Raw genomic sequence first — 17,222 nt, 5'->3', positions numbered from 1 at the left:
AGGAGAGTTTTAAGCAGGGGCAGGCCTTGATCTTATTTACATGATGTCACCACTAATGTCCTGGGACCAAGGTGCCTAATTGCCTTCCAACACTCCTTTCTCCCTTCTATCTCAGTGTAGTCCTGAGCTTAGCTTAAAAAAAAAAAAAAGGGCCGGGTGTGGTGGCTTACACCTGTAATCCCAGCACTTTGGGAGGCTGAGGTGGGCGGATCACGAGGTCAGGAGATCGAGACCATCCTGGCTAACACGGTGAAACCCGTCTGTACTAAAAATGCAAAAAAATTAGCAAGGCGTGGCGGCGGCCATCTGTAGTCCCAGCTACTCAGGAGGCTGCGGTGGGAGAATGGTGTGAACCTGGGAGGTGGATTTTGCAGTGAGCCGAGATCGCACCACTGCACTCCAACCTGGGTGACTGAGCGAGACTCCATCTCAAAAAAAAAAAAAAAAAAGAACGAAAAAGAAAAGGAAAGCAAAACCAAAAAAAACCAAAAAAACCGCCTACATTTCCCAGGCTCTCTTGCAGCTAGGTGTGGCCAGTGCACTAAATTCTGGCCAATGAGATGTATGCAAATGTATATGGGACTTCTGGGCAGACTCCTTGAGAAGGAGGAGCTAGACCCTCTTTACTCCTCCATTTTTCCCCTTCCAGGCTGAAATCATGACTGGAAGTCCAGCAGTCTTTCTGGGCCACGGGGAGATCTTAAGATAAAGGCCACATGCTAGGAAGGGGCAACAGATAAATAGAAGGAACCTGGGTCTCTGATGTGCATAGTGGTCCATGAGCCCTAGACGGCCAACCTCCCAGGCTTGTGTGTGAGAAGAGGTACGCTTTGGAGGGGAAGCCGCCACCTTCAGCTCACCTTGACTACTGAGTCATCTCTGGGGTGGCAGAGCTCTTGCATCAGACCCTTGGAATCATTGGTGGTTTGGGGGTGTTGGCCTCTTGTTGCCAGTTCCTCCACTCACATGCAGGCTGTAGGCACCTCAAAGAGGGTTGCTACCCTTGGAATCTCAGAGTGTGAAAGAGAAGAGGCCCTTGCGGGAGGGGAGGACTCCCGGGAAAGCGCACCCCCCTCCTTGCTGAGAGAGGGGACTGCAGAGTCTTCTCTTTCCTGTTTCATGGGAGGAGAAAGTCGTAATGAGTGGAATGGCAAGTGTTTTCTATGTTTAAACGTTTAGATTCCACCCCTTCCTTGGCAACTGGAACCCCCAGGCTACGGTTTTTACACACATAGAATTCCAAGTCCAGAGTTGAAATTTGAGAGCAGAGGCTTCACCCGAACCCCTTGGGGGTCAGCTCATTAAAAATTCAGGTTCCCAGACCCCTCCCGAAATCCAGAGTCCAGCAGAGCTCCCTGCTTTCCCTTCCACAGCCTTCCCTTCTCCAGGGCTGGCCAGTCCTGGCTCAGGGATGGCTCAGGCTCCAAATCAGACCTCCTCCTGCTCTTCTCTAAAAGGCCTCCCACAGGCATCCATTGGCAGAGGCTGCAGGCTCCACCCCAGACCTATCCCAGGCCCAGGTACTTCCCTCACCAACCCCCCGGTCCCAACCCCCTCCTCTCTCACTACAGCCTCCTAAATTTTCTGTCACCTCCTCCCCAGTCTCTCCATTCCACAGGAGCATCTTGGGTTGTGTTTTCTAATGTCAGTCAGATCATGGAACTCTGGTGCTGAAGTTTCCAGTGACTTTCTGGCTGCAGTGGAAGGAAATCCAGACTCTTTTCCAGGGCTATATGCTCCCCCCGACTCCCTTGCTCCATCTGCTTCCATCACTTTCCCCAAACCTCTGAGGGTGGTCAGCACTCCCGGCCTTTGCCCCTGCTGTTCCCAGCTGGTCTGCCCTCCTGTATCCTCAGCAGCCCAGGCCTGAGCTCTCCACCTCCCTCTCCTGCCCCAGGTCCCTGCCCCATCGGCTGTGCTGCCGCTGGTGCAGACCACATGCTGTCTTTCTCGTTCATTTAATAGCTGGCCTGTCCATCGTCCTCTTCCTTCTCCACTGGCACATGAGCAGGGACCTCTGAGGACATGCCCACCAGATCCCCAGGGCACAGAGGAACATCTGGCACTCGGTAAGTGCTTCAAAAACAATGTTGAATGGACAGACAAACATGAGCCGTGCTTGCCCCACCCCTCACTGTCCCCTTTAATCCCTGCAGCTGGGAAGACAGTGAGGCCCAGAGGTGTCCAGCTGGAGAGGTGGCCGGCCATGGTCCACAAGCAGCTCTCCTGCCGCTCTACCGGGCCCTGCCCCCAACCCCTCCTGAGGGGTGGGGAAACCTGTGTGTAGGGGCTTTCCTCCCTTCTTTAGCTCCAGATGCTGAGCTGGCACCTGCCTTCCCACTTCCTTCCTAAGATGCAGTTTCCGGGGTTCTCAGTCCCTCCCTGTGTAGACAGATCCAAAGGCCCAAGTAGTAACACCGTACTCGGAACTGCCGCCTGGTGGGGGTTGTTCCACTCTTTCTATTCAGAAGATGTTTTCCCAGGCTCCTCCTGGTGTTAAATCATTCCTCCAAATTAGCAGGAACACTCATTACCAACCCAACCACCTCCATTAGGCAGGAAATGTGTCTTTCTTGTGGCAGCTCCCCCCAGACCCGGGGCCATCCCCCAGCACTCCCTGGATAGGGGTGGGTAGGAGGCTGGCTGGAAGCAGGGGGTGGAGCAGGCGCCACTCCTAACTGGCGGTGTGGGGGTAGGGGGTAGCACGGAGCCTTGCCAGGGCGGGTGATAGTCACAATGGCTTCAGGCCCCTCTTCTGTGCCCTTATCCCTCGGTCCCCCAGGCCCCCTGCTCAAAGGGCATACAAGTGCCCTCACTTGTGGGCCCTGCCTCTCTGGTCCTGCCTCTGTAGACAGGCCTGGGTGATGGGTTTTAAGGAAGGCAATGAGGGCAGGGGCATTTGTAAAGCAGTGAGAGACCAGATATCACTTATTTATGGGAATTATCTTAAGAGTTCAGTCCTTTCCACCATGGGAGGCCGAGGCAAGAGGATTGCTTGCGTCTGGGAATTTGAGATCAGCCTGGGCAACATGGCGAGACCCCATCTCTACAAAAAAAAAGTACAAAAATGAAAAAGAGTTCAGTCTTTCCACAATCTAAAGTTTGGATGTGGGCTTTCAAAACAGCTGTGGATGCCCTCTGTCTCCAGGCCCCCAGGGCTCCCCACTGCCCAGCTGAGGGCCTGGAAGCTGTCCTGAACTGGGTCTCCCAACAGGTGTGTTGGAGAACTCCAGCTCACTGCAGTTTTCTAACGCGTTACTCACCAGACTGTCTTCAGGGAACAGAAACTGATTAAAAACCAGGCGTGAAATGGCTCATCCTACACAATGGGTATAATAAATATTAGATAACAACAACAACGATAATAATAATTTTACCTGCATCTCCCAGGCTGTCTAAGGGAGTGTCAGCAGCACAGTTACAGACTGGAGAAAATGCAGCATTTAGCTGCCTTAAAATAGCCTCCTTTGGCTCATTAGCGGGGTGTATACCCGAGGGCAGGGGACAGCATTTGTTCAGCTCTGGAATTTCCAGCGCACAGCAGCTCCACACATCATGCCGTGGTATCCTACACACGAGGAAGCCCTTGAGGTCCCAGCGTGGGGAGAGCTCCTGTCTAATCTACAATAGGAGGGTGTGTCTAATTGTTCGTTTATCCAGTCAGTATTTATTGAGCTCCTACTGGGTGCCAGGCTGTGGATACTCAGAATGAAAACAACTCGAGGTCCGCCCTTGTGGAGTTTCATCTGCTGTAGTGGAAAAATGGCAAGCAAACAAAACCCAAAGCAACCCTGGGAACTTGTTAGAAATGCAGATTCCCAGGCCCCACCCGGACCTGCCAACTGAGGAGCTGTTCTGCTGCCCAGTCATCTAAATGTCCCAAGCCCTCCCGATGAATCTGATGGCCGCTTTAATGGTGCAGGAGCTGGGACCTGAATGACAAGGAGTGGTGAGCCTTGCCAAGCCCAAGGGGAGTGTTCTGGACAGAGGGCACCGCTGGGCACGGTCCTGTGCCAGGCAGAGGACCCGTGTGCGGGAGAGCCGAGCGACGGGGCCAGTGAGCTGCGGCCCGGAGTAGTGTGGGTGACACCAGGGCAGCTGGCAGGGGCTTCTCAGACCTTCCGAAGACATCTGGATGCTGTTCCAGAGGCGCCACTGCTCTCACCTGCCTCCCGGCCTGGCCTGCTGTGGTGTAGAAACCTTGGACTTCACCTTCGCCTTCTTTCTAGGGAAAGGGCAGGGATCAGCTATAACTCCTGTCCTGTGTCTCAAGAGTTTCCAATTCCATCCAGCGCCCAGCCGGGTTCACTGGTCACTTCCCTCCACCAGTCTAGGAGAGTGGGAGAGGGATGGGGGAGAGATTTCGCTTCTCCTAGAAACACAGAAATGGGTGTGAAGGTGACAAAGGTGGTAGGACCCTAGGGAGAGGCTGGGAGAGCCCAGAAAAAGCAAGCCATGGTGTCGGGATGCGGGAAGGGCAGAAGCCTGGAAGTAAGTAAGGAGAGACTCAGTCACTCTCCCAGTGCCCATGGAGAGACTGGACAGGCCCTGGAACCCCCCTTCAAGCTGTCTGGCCAGGAGACTGGTGTGAGCCGCTTGTCACTCCCTCCCCACTCCATCCTGCTGCAGTGGTGAGGTGCAGAGCAGTGCAGCATGGCCACTGCTAAATCCCTCCCAAGCCACCTCACTGGGCACTCAAGTGATGTACAGCTCCAGGAGACAGACACGAGTCCCAGGGGCCCCACTGGGACAGCTGTCCTGCATGTCACCTCATAAGCCCAGCCCACAGGCACTGCCTCGGAGAGCAGGTCAGCCCCCCTGGAGAAAAGCCTCCTGCCCCGCTTGTTATTCCAGCAGCTCCGGCTGGGGGCATAGACAAGTCGGCCTGCCAAGCAGAGGCCCCTCCCAGAAGGTAGGCCGCAAAACCCAAGGAGGGCTTGATGACCTCAGAAACTGGGAACTGGTTGGGCACGGTGGCTCACATCTGTAATCCCAGCACTTTGGGAGGCCAAGGCAGAAGGATCACTTGAGCCCGGAACTTCGAGACCAGCTTGGGCAATGTAGTGAGACACTATCTCAAAAAAAAAAAGAAAAAGAAAAAAGGAAAACATCAGAAACAGCACATCATGAACCCTGTGAGGCCACTTGTTCAGTCTTCCCATTTTCAAAGTCTTTCTTGAGCGTCCACTATGCCCTGGGGACTGTTCTGGGCCCTGAGGATCCCCCGTCTGTGAATAAGACAAGCTAGGTCCTCTCTTCCCTGGAACTTCCTGTTCTAACGGGATGAGATAATAACACGAGGCTAGTAAACGGGACAGTGACAGTGAGCATGCTGTAGGGTGATGTTCCTGGGGGCGGAGGGCTACCAGGCAAGGCCCCGGAGGGCCTGACATTTTTGCTGAGACATGGATGATGAGAGGGAGCAGAGAGGGACCTGCAGGAAGAGCATCCCCGGCAGAGGAAGAGCCAGTGCAAAGACCCGGACAGCAGCGGGCCCATTACCCCCGGCAAGGAAGCCAGGCCTCAGAAGAGGTGGCAAAATCACTGTCCCTTTTCCCCTGGAACAAGTCCAATCACTCACCTACGTGGGGTTTCTTCTGGTACCAAGGAATAGTCAGAAAAGAGACCAAATCAAATAGAAGCAGTCTGATATTTTCAGGCTGTTTGCAGGCCCCTGGAGCTCACATTTGGAGGGCAGGGGAGGGAGTGCCAGCAGAGAGGTGAAGCCAGAGGTTATAGAATGCATCAGCCAGACACAGCGAGGATCCCAGCTCTACTGCTCACCGGCTGTGTGACCTGGACAATTGCTTCCCATCTCTGGACCTGCATTTTCTTCCCTCTATCTTGCCTTTTTTTTTTTTTTTTCTTTTTTTGAGACAGGGTCTTGCTCTGTCCCCGAGGCTGGAGTGCCATGGAGCCATCACGGCTCACGGCAACCTCTGCCTGCTGGGCGCAAGTGATCCTCCCACTTCAGCCTCTTGAGTAGCTGGGACCACAGGCGTGCACCATCGCACCCGGCTAATTTTTGTATTTTGTGTAGAGACAGGGTCTCGCTATATTCCCCAGGCTGGTCTCAAACTCCTGGGCTCAAGAGATCCTCCTGCCTCGGCCTCCCAAAGTTCTGGGATTACAGGCATGAGCCTGGCCTCTCTCTTGTTACATGTAATTCCTGAAAATGGTATTTATGAAGCACCTGGTGGAGGTAGCTCCTCCATCCACAGTGGCTGTGATTGCAACACCCAATTTCGAGCCACACTCTGTGTTGTTCTGCAGGGTTTATTAAGCACCTCCTGACCACAGGAACAGAAGAGGGCATGATTCCTGCGCCCGAGCCCTACACAGGGAGGAAGAGGCATCTGTAGAGAGCAAGGTAGAGCAGTGCTGGCAGAGTCGGAGAGGACAGGGTCACTGGGGGCTGTTGTCTCTGTCTTCCCAGCTTATGGGACTTCTTTTCTTGAAACAGAATCCGTCCCTCAGAAGTCTCCCCTCCTCCTTCCTTAGCTCCTGTTGATCAGGTGGGGCCCCCCCTTCCACCAGGGTCAGGGGCACACTCTGCACCAGACCTGGCCTTTCAGCCCTGTGGGCCCCGCTGCTCTATGGTGATTGGTCAGGGGTGGAGTGAGCATCGCCCTGGGGCCTTGGCAGAACCCTGGCCAAAGGTTTCTCTTTCCACAGGGATTGCTAAACTGCGGGGTGGGCACCTGGACTACCGGAGCCATCCCTCCTCTTCTTGCAGAGGGCCTTCTGAGAATGAAGTCACACAGAGGCCAAAAGAGCCCAGAGATGGAGAGAGACCAAGCGCTCATGATGCTGTTGGAGTCCCTGGAACCACCCAGGCCCGGTCCGGCAGCACCATCTCTGGACTTTAAAGTGATGTCAGACAATTCTCTTTCGGCTCATGTCAATTTTAATTGGGTTTCTGTCACTTGCAACCAAAGATTCCTGACTGATTCAGAGGATTTCGTTAGGGGAGATAGAGCTTGAGCTTCCAAGAAGGATCTGAATCGATGATCAGGGAGAGACAAGAGTGTGTATTAGGGAATGGTAAGAAATGAAATTGAGAGGTGGTGTGGATGCGTGTTCGTTGCTGCCTCAACATCCATTTTCTCCCCTCCCCCTTCCTCATGGAATTTGGAATTTCCTAGCCATGCATTTTGGTAAAATTGACCCCAAATGCAGCTTCAGGGGTGGGCCCAAGTTAGCTTAGCTGATAGCATTTTCCATCCCCATGTCCAGGTGGAGATAACTGAATCATGGCGGGGGTTTCCCTCACCCTATTCTCCTGATAGTGAGTGAGTTCTTATGAGATCTGGTGGTTTTATGAGGGGCTTTTCCCTTTTTTGCTGGGCACTTCTCCTTGCTACCGCCATGTGAGGAAGGATGTGTTTGCTTCCCTTTCCACCATGATTTTAAGTTTCCTGAAGCCCCCAGCCATGCTGAACTGTGAGTCCATTAAACCTCTTTCCTTTATAAATTACCCAGATTTGGTATGTCTTTATTAGCAGCATGAGAGCAGACTAATACACTCCCATTGCACAGCGATAGGTGTGCATAAATGAAGTAGTGCATGGCCCAACATCAGCATAATCAGGGCCAATGAGGTTCCATTGTGAGGCTTTAATTTAATCATGGGAAACATTCCCATTGAACACAAATAAGAAAGTGGCCTTGGAAGCTTCTGGTAGCCATCTTGCAACCATGAGAAGAGAGCCTGCTAAGAATGGAGCCTGTACCAGGGCAGATTCAATAAATGGAAGCACTGGGCCACATTGTTGGAGTCCTGGAACGGGCCACACCTGAAGGAGGATCTACCCTGAACTACTCAGCTACATGAACCAGTAAAGTTCCTTTGGGCTTAGGAAGTTTGGTTTAGTTTTCTGGCATGTGTAAAAAAGAATCCTGTCTGCTTCAAATGAGACTCAAGGTGAGGCTCCCATTTCCTGATGTCCCGCCCTGCAGTGGCCTAGGTCAGCAGCAATACTCCATCCTCCTAGTCCGCACCCTGTGGCCTCTAGAAAATAATTTTGTTTTTCTCAAATTCTCAGGCCACCCGAATGCAGGGAGCCTCTCTAGGGCCTTGGAACTGAGGCTCCTGAAAGGGCCAGGGATCGATGGAAGTTTGTGTGCCATGTGGGCTGGAGTGATCTCAGAGCCCCAGACACCCTGGAGGAGACAATAACTCACGCCGGGTCCTCCTCTGCCCTTCCCCCAGCCCATCCTGGGCAAGGACAGCCATCAATCCCACTTATCAGTCCTCTTATTTCATCCTTTATCCAGCTGTCTTGGGTGTCACTCCACATCCTTAACGCAGAGTTATGAGAGATTGAGCGCTCGGGCCTGGGCTGGCTGAAGGATTCATGGGTCCAGAGCTGCCCATTCATCAGGGAGAAATCGCCGTGGCTTTGGGGGTGGGGTGGAATATGATTGACTGGCTCAGGGAGAGGGGCTTTGCTCTCGGCAGCTAGAAATATCAAAGTCACGGCAAGGAGGGTGGGGATGTTGGGTGAGAAGACCCCCACATTCCTGTGAAGACAATCCTAGGCCTACGGGTTATAAGCAAGACCAGCTCCAGGAACACGGAGCCAGGCAAGTCGTTGGCTCAACAATTATGGGGCATCCCAGGCAGGGGAACCTGGGAAGATGAGTCCGACTTGCCCCAAAGCAATCCAAAGAATCTCCAAAAAATGTGTGTCAGTCCCTGGCTACCCTGGTTAACCACACCGCACCCCCACCCCCAAATGGCTGCCCACTACAGTTAAAGTAAAACCTCTGCTCCTGACCCCAGCTTCTGAAGTCCTCTTTGATGGAGCCCCTGCCCACCTCACCTGCCACGCCCCAGCCCCTGCTGCCTCTGCCTGTTCGTCAAATACCCAAGACCTTTGCGCTCACCGTCCCCTCTGCCTGGAGACTCGCCCCCCAGGGTTTCACATGGCTGGGTTCCTTGCGGCGTTCAGGACTCAGGGCTCCAGAGAAAGCTTTCTTGCCCCCTCCTTGTCTCCTGCAGCCCCCTGGCTGTTTCATTCCCCTCACAGTGCCTAGCACTGGCCCAAATCGCCTAAGATTCCTTTTCCCTTTACTTGAAGAGATGCCAACTAGTAACCTAGTCCCTGAGGGCAGGGTTCTGTCTGTCTTCTCCATCACTGGGTCCCCAGGCAGCTCTCGCTGTGTCGCTGGACATCGCGGGCACTCTATAAAAGTATGTTAAGTGCATAAACTACCACCCTCCACAGCCAGGCTCCAGGACGAGGCATCCTGGAAAGGGGCGATTGCCCGAGGCTGTGCTGAGGACTGAGTTTTCTGTAGACCCCACCCGGATGGCTTCTCTAGCAGACAGAGGGAAGGGAGGCTGCTTGTTCGGGAGGCATGGCTATTTTGTGTCGCCAGGAGGTTGCCATGGGAACGCCCGGCTGTGCAGCAAAGACCCCCCTTAAAGTTAGAGATGCAGAGATATGAAGAGATGGCGCAAGTCAATGAAGTATGGACCAATCACTGCAGAGCCTCGGCCGTGGGGAGGGGAGGACTTTCGGGTCACCCTCACCTGCCCTCAGCCTTATCGTGCAACTCTTCTCTGTCCCTTCACTCGTACCTTCTCTCATTCCCAGCCTGTTTCTATCTGTGTGATCAGGAGCACCCACCTGGGGGCCACAGGTCCTGCTGAGGTCACCCAGGCATCTACCATCCAGGTGTTGGGTGATGGAAGAGGCATGACAGTAAACATAGAAGTGGGAGATGAAGCATGACAGCAAGCATGTATTGAGCACTTACCGTATGTATGTCAGGATCGATGCAGCAAACATGTATTGAGCACTTACTGTATGTATGTCAGAATCGATGCTTATACCAGTTACTGGACTCAATCCTTACCTGGCCGCAGAAGAGGGGTGTATCAGCCCCACTTTACAGATGAAGAAACTAGGGCTCAGAGAGGTTACGTGAAATTTCTGGAAATTCCCACCTAACACGAGGTAATTCCAGCGTTAGAACCCAGGGAGTCCAAATCAAGCTCCAAACCAGGGAGTCCAAATTCAGGCTCTTAACCACTCTGCCATCCCAGCAATTCTAAACACAAGCAAGCCTGGTAATTCCTGCGTATTGAATGGTTACTGCAGGCCAGGCGCTTTGTTTCCTGTATTAGTCCATTTCCATGCTGCTGATAAGGACATACCCAAAACTGGGAACGACATGAGGTGAAATCAGACTCACAGTTCCACATGGCTGGGGAGGCCTCAGAATCATGGCAGGAGGCAAAAGGCACTTCTTACATGGCAGCAGCAAGAGAAAATGAGGAAGAAGCAAAGGCGGAAACCCCTGATGAACCCATCAGATCTTGTGAGACTTATTCACTACCGCGAGAATAGCACAGGAAAGAGGCCCCATGATTCAATTGCCTCCCCCTGGGTTCCTCCCACAACACGTGGGAATTCTGGGAGATACAATTCAAGTTGAGATTTGGTGGGGACACAGCCAAACCATATCATTACATAGGTGCCTTTGTTATTTCACACTGAGAAACGAAGGGTGTCAGGAATAAAGTTATTCACCAAGTGGTAGTTTGGACCTACATACTTGCCCAGAGTCCAAGTTCATGGGCCCTGGACACACAGGGCCAGAACAGACCCTCCAGCCTGGCCACCCTTAAATTCCAGGGTTTAAGGAAAGGCAGTACTTCCTTTCCCCAAACCCCACCACGCCCAGGGCCTGGGGAGGGCACTGAGGATGTCCAGCAACCTGACCAGAACAAGTGGCCCTGGGTGGACTGAAAGATGCCCTTGGACCACAGCCTGGAGGGAGCATGGCACCCCCTGCCTAGGGTCGGGGCCAGGCGGGGTATCACTCCACTGCTCACGTGGGCAGGGCCCTTCTCGGAGCCTGGCCCTCCTCACTGGAAATGTGGAATAACTCTTCTCGCCGCTTTAGGGGTGTCGAGGGTGCCTGTGAACATGTCCGTGAACAGGGCTGCTGCAGCGCAGGCGAGTCCACCGCTGGGAATCAGATGAGTGAGAGTCGGTATTTACTGCTGCGAGTATCCTTCCTTCCTCACCCTCCAAACAGATCCTCTCCAAGGCATTTAAATGGAGATTAAATTATAAAACTTTAATTCAAATGCAGTTTTCTAGGAATCTGCCAACTGCACGCGGTGGCTTAGAGCCGAGCAGCTCTGCGAGGGCCAAACGCAGCCCGGCCTGGAGGTGGCCCCTCAGCTTGCTGCGAGGACGCACTCTCCAGGCCTCTCCTGGGCTCTTGCTGTGCCTGTCTCCTGGCTGTGCCTTCAGCCAACACCGGGGAACAGGAAGCGGGGGTGGGGTGGGATAGGATTGGATAGTGGAGAGGGGGTGCCTATTGTTCTTTTAGGCCATGACTGGCGTCTTCCCCCAAAAAGAAACCTCTTTCTCCCAGGCCCTTGGCAAGAAAAGGCATGAGACATCTGACAAAGGGAAGCCAGACATCTCTCTTCATTCCAGAGGGCAAACAGGGCTTTTCTGGGAAGTCCTCCAATTTTCTCTCTGATGCTGCCCCCCCACCACCCTGCCACCAACGTCCAGAATGTCAAAGCTCTAAATAACCTAGCACCTCTCTGTGTTTGCATTAGTTACCCGTCACTGCAATAAAGCTGTGTCACAAACTACTCCAAGAATCTCAGTGACTGAAACCCACAATCATTTCTTTTTTCTGTCCATAGGCTTCAGGCCACAGGTCAGGCTCAGCTCTGCTTCACATGTCACATTCCAGGACCAGAAGCTACCTGGGGGGTGCTCTTCTCATGGTGGCTGGAAGAACACAAGGAGCCCCTCAAAACCACACACACAGGCTGGGCGCCGTGGCTCATGCCTGTAATCCCAGCACTTTGGGAAGCCGAGGCGGGTGGATCACCTGAGGTCAGGAGTTCGAGACCGTCCTGTCCAACATGGCAAAACCCCGTTGCTACTAAAAATACAAAACTTAGCCGGGCATGGTGGTCGGCACCTGTAATCCCGGTTACTCGGGAGGCTGAGGCAGGAGAATTGCTTGAACCCAGCAGGCAGGGATTGCAGTGAGCTGAGATCATGCCACTGTACTCCAGCCTGGGCGACAGAGGGAGACTCAGTCTCAAAAAACAACAACAATAACAACAAAAACAAAGCGAAAAATGAAACCCACACACACAGATTGAACGCCTCTGCTCGCATCACATCTGCTAACACTCCGTTGGCCACAGTGAGTTATGGGGCCAAGTCCAACATCACTGGGGTGACAATGTGTCCTCAGTCCATTTGAATGTAAGTCACTGCAAAGTCACATGGCGTTATGTTAAAAAAAACAGCAAAATAACAACAACAACAAAAGTGACCTGGCAAAGAGTGTAGTGCTGTGAGTCCATTACAGGGAGGCAGTGCTTACAAACAGGATGGAGTGTCAGCTGGTCACTCCTTCAAGTCTGTTTGCCTTTGGCGGGTTTCACCTTCCCGCCTTTGGAGGAGACGCATCTCCACTGACCCCATTCCTAGCTACAGGGTGGGACCAGCAGGCTCAAGACAGTCTGACATCCTATTCCATCTATTCCATAGCCACAGTCATTGACTCAAAGATAGGCCTTTGACCTAAGTCAACGAGGGACACTGAATCCCCAAAATAAATCCAGAAAGCCCCTCCCTTCCTCACCAGAAATAACAAAGAAACACAGAGTCCAAGGGGCTTTTTGGCGACCAACCTCTGCCTCTGAGAGGAACTAGCCTGAGGATGGAGCTGTGGAAAACAGTGCAGCGGTTCAGAAAAAACTCAGGTCCTGGGGTGATGGGATTTAGCTGGATCAAGCTTTACCTGCAACCTGACTACCACTTAACTTTTCACTTATAAGGGCAAATACATTCCCTTTTTGGTTTTGGCCAGTTTGAATTTCATCCTCCATCATTTGCAACCCAAAGATTCCTGAGTGATAGTGATGACATCAGAGAGAAGAAAAGAGAGAAGGAAAGCTTCCTAGCCTTTTCACCTCCTTACACAGCTCTGCACCAGCCGTGAATGTAGGCCCGAGAGCATGGTGAGACTTGATCAGCTCCGCCAAGACGGTTCAGAGCCAGCCAGTTCCCCATGCTTTGCTGCACCCACCATGGGCCTCATCGAGCCAAACAATCACCCCTTTCATCGAGACCTGCTTACCTCTGGATGCAGCCTCCAGTCTCTGGCTGGCCCCGAGGGCCAGGGAGTCTGGAACTCCTGCCTCATAGATCAAAGATCCGTTTGCATGGAGTGGGAGAATGTAGGTCATTTTTCAATGCGTATGGCTACCTTTGGGCAACCATGAATGTCAGAAGTGTGGCTGGGATGGCAGGGCTTGGTCCATTGGTATTTGTCTCAGAAGGAGCTGCCTACATCTGCCCATTCACCAAATATGGGGGGATCTGGAAAAGGGGATATGGAGTGTGTTCCCCACAACACATACACTATAAATAGGGATGACTTTGACACTCTCTGGACCCCAAAGACTTCCTCCCATCCCTTAGACACTGAGATAAGAGACAACTTTTTTTGTTGTGATTGTTGTTTTCAAATCTTGTTTTGTGAAAGAGAGAAAGAAAAAAGGCAAGTCCATTAAGTCATTTATTCCTAATGCTCCAAACATCACCGGCTGCTGGGGTAGTTGAGCAGTAAATCTGGGCTTGCAGAAAAATCAAGAAAATTAGTGCTTGTGAAAGGGAAAGACTGACAGCCCTGGATAGGGGCGCACAGCCTGCCGGCTCCTCCTCTCCCTCTGTGAAACCCCTCTCTGCTCCCTCCAAAGCCGCTCAGCACTCCTTCCTCCTCTGTCCTGGCGCCTCTGCAGAGCACCCCCACCCCCACCCCAGCGCAGCTCCACTCCCCTCTCCCCTACAAATCCTCGCTCCGCAGCCTGGATAGATAGTGCCCCCATCAGGCCACACTCGGCCCTGGGCTATGGGCACTTGTGTGACAAAGACAAACACCCGTGGGGGGATTAGGAGAACGCAGGCAAACCTCCACTGGTGACCCCAATTTCAGATTCGAACCCAAGTCTCCAGAAGTGAGTATGAAGAAAGCACCTAAATTAAAATGCTAATTACTGTCTCTCCAATTGGTAACCAGACAGTCGCTTGTGTCTATTATTAACAGCTCCCGCCGCAGCCCCGGCTCGCCCAGAGACACGGATGATTTAAAGATTCAGGTGCAAGAGAAAATAGCATGAAGCCATGTCTGTGTGGTGGGGTGCAGCTGGCGCCGGTGCCACGCCCACGCTGCCCAGAGGGGACAAGGGCATGGGCCACCCAGGCCCCTTCCTGGATGGAAACTTGGGAAGTGGATAGATCAGCTGGACCAACAAGATAAGGTCAACCCTGGTGTTTAAAATACCTGCCGGGCGTGGTGGCTCACGCCTGTAGTCCCAGCACTTTGGGAGGTCAAGGCAGGTGGATCACCTGAAGTCAGGAGTGCAAGACCAGCCTGACCAGCATGGTGAAACCCCGTGTCTACTAAAATAAATAAATAAATAAAATACAAAAAATTAGCCAGGCGTGGTGACCTGTGCCTGTAATCCCAACTACATGAGAGACTGAGGCAGGAGAATCGCTTGAACCCAGGAGGTGGAGGTTGCAGTGAGCAGATATCGCACCACTGCACTCCAGCCTGGGTAACAGAGTGAGACGCCGTCTCAAATAAATAAATAAATAAATAAATAAATAAATAAATGCCTGCAGAGCCCTCTATGGCTCCCAAAGGACATCCATATTTTCTGAATTAAACCCCAGGGTTTGGAGAGCGTAGGAGTTTCAGCTCTGATCCCCAGGCAGGAAGACGGCCAGGTAAGATTCCATCCTGGGCATGAAGCCTCCCCCGCCACTGGTGGCTCCTGGGATCCGGGACTGCCCAGGTACACAGTGAAGGAGGGAAGGGTTTGCCTGTGGGGAAAATGTGGCCCCTGAGCTGCCTGTTCCCACTGAGCCGTGCTCCACTGTCACACTGGCCTCCAGAAATCAGACAGAGCAGGTCTCCAGGGAGCCCTTGGACCTTAGCAATGCCCATGGAAGCTGGCCAGGCCGAGCGCTGAGGCCACGGGAGACCACAGGGAAGGAATAAAGGAGGAACATGTAACACCCAGTAGAACAAACAGCAGAGCCAGAAGAGACCCAAGTGTTCGCTCTCCTGTGTTCACCGTGGGTGCACAGGGTGGCCGCACTGCCTGATAAGGACCGGGGTGGGTTCAGATCTCCTCCATAAACTCACTGTCCAGATGCACAGAGGCTGCAAGGCCGCGTCCCCCTCACATCATCCTGTAAAGCTGCTGCCACAGTAACCCCATCCCACCCTGAGATGACCTCATCCTGCATCTATGGGCTTGGGACGAGGTCTGCTTGGTGTCATCAAAACATGGCTCCAGACACAGAGGGTGCCCTGTGATGTCTTACTGAACCAGTGAATAAATAAGTTAGATGTTCTGACCGAACAGCCTCACACAGGCCTGGGCCAGCTCCTGCCAGCTCCTAGGAACCAACTGTTAAATATTCAAGATTCGTGGGTTTGGTCGTTTAACAATTGATAGCTTGAGATCAGCCAGGGTGAGGGTATTTACACCACAGCCATCAGCAAAGGCTCCCAGTCCGGGCTCTTTTCTACCCAGCCCCACCCCTAGCAAAACACCAAAAGCCAATCTTCTTAATCTGAGTTAATCTCCTTAATCTGCAAAATCTTCCAAATGCAGGGAAAGTTGAAATGCCTCCTGCAGTAGGTCCTGCTCCGTTTCCTCTGACGCATTAATTCCTATCTTTTCAGCCACCTCCAGCAAGCCCCAGGGCCCCTTGGAGCTGGTGCCAGAAGAGTTAATTCCCATCACCTCCCCATCCCTTCCTCAACACACCACCTGTTCTGCTCGGGCTCTGGCCCCAGGTGGGGTATAAACACCCCCAGTGATGAATGGCCCGGCAAGCAGCAGTGCCGGTGACGCTGGAGCCCTCTGCTCCCTCCACCACCTGTTCTATCCCAGCTGGAGGGGGGGTACTGGAGGAGGGGGCTTCCATCTGAGTCAGAATCATTCATCCTAAGTAATTAGCTGCCAAAGAGAATGGAAACCTGCAGCCGGGGAGCAGAGGTCTCCCCCCAGCCAGCTTCTCCAAACTCCTCCTGCCCCAGACTTGCCTCCGGAGGCTGCTGGGAGAGCTGGAAACCTGAGGAGGCCAGAAAACCATCTGCCAGGGCTCAGGTCTCTTTGCAGATCAAAAGCTAAGCCACTCCTTTCAAGACTGCTTCTGTCAAGCCCTGCCTTGTCCAACCCACAGCTTCCCTCCCAAGGCTGCTGTGCCGGGCCTCTCAGTCACCCTCTCCCGAGCTGTACTGGTTGAGTTGTATTGGTTACCTGTGCCTAAGGCGTCTCAGCCCAGGGAAAGTGAAGGCATCATCACCTGCCGAATCAGGCCCCGATCTTGGACCCCCGTGTGGGTAGCTGGGTTTAGGTTGTGCCTGATGCCCAGGTCCCATCTTCTGCCCATTTTGGTGCTTTCCCCCAAAGCAGGCAATGTAGGTGCCCTCTGCAGTGTATGCCAGCCCAGCCTCCAGCCGCCAGCACCTGCAACCACATTTCTTTGCCCGAGACCTTTCTCTGACATCTGGATGCCACTCTGCCCATGTTGCCACAGGCCAGAGTGCTGGAAAATAAGGCCCCCCGAGAGCAGCCATCAGCCAGTAACTGATAGGAGTTGGTGTCTAGCTGCTCATAATCCTCCCTTCGTGCAGGGTACTCGGAGGCACGCTGTCCACACTGGGCCCAGCCCTGCAGGGTGGAGCCCTGGTCGCCCACAGTGGAAACTCACTGAGAGCGCTCCCTCTCCTGGCTGCTCCTTCCCCTTTCCCATTCCCCCACCACCTCCCAAATGAACTACTTGCATGGGAAACCTTGTCTCAGGGTTTGCTTCCGGGGGATGCGAACTAAGGCTGCCTCCTTCCAATGCATGGCTGAGTACCTGCTGTGTTCCAGGCGCTGCAGCGAGAAAAGGACACAGGTGTGCAGGCTCTGCCCTGGGTTGGGTCTATGTGGGAGGATTGGCAATGGACAAGGAATCAAATCATATCCTCTTAGATGGTTTTAAACACAATGATGAAAATGCAACCGGATGATGGCAGTGATGCAGAAGAGTTTGTTTTAGAGGAAGAGAGGGCAGATAGGGAAGAGCGGATCTCTCCAAAGGAGGGTCAGCCACGCAAAGAGCAGTGGGAAGAATATTCCAGGCAGTGGGAACAGC

Source organism: Theropithecus gelada, chromosome 6, assembly GCF_003255815.1.
Source record: "Theropithecus gelada isolate Dixy chromosome 6, Tgel_1.0, whole genome shotgun sequence".
Taxonomy (NCBI): domain Eukaryota; kingdom Metazoa; phylum Chordata; class Mammalia; order Primates; family Cercopithecidae; genus Theropithecus; species Theropithecus gelada.
The sequence above is the reverse complement of the archived record's forward strand: the minus strand, read 5'-3'. Positions refer to the sequence as shown.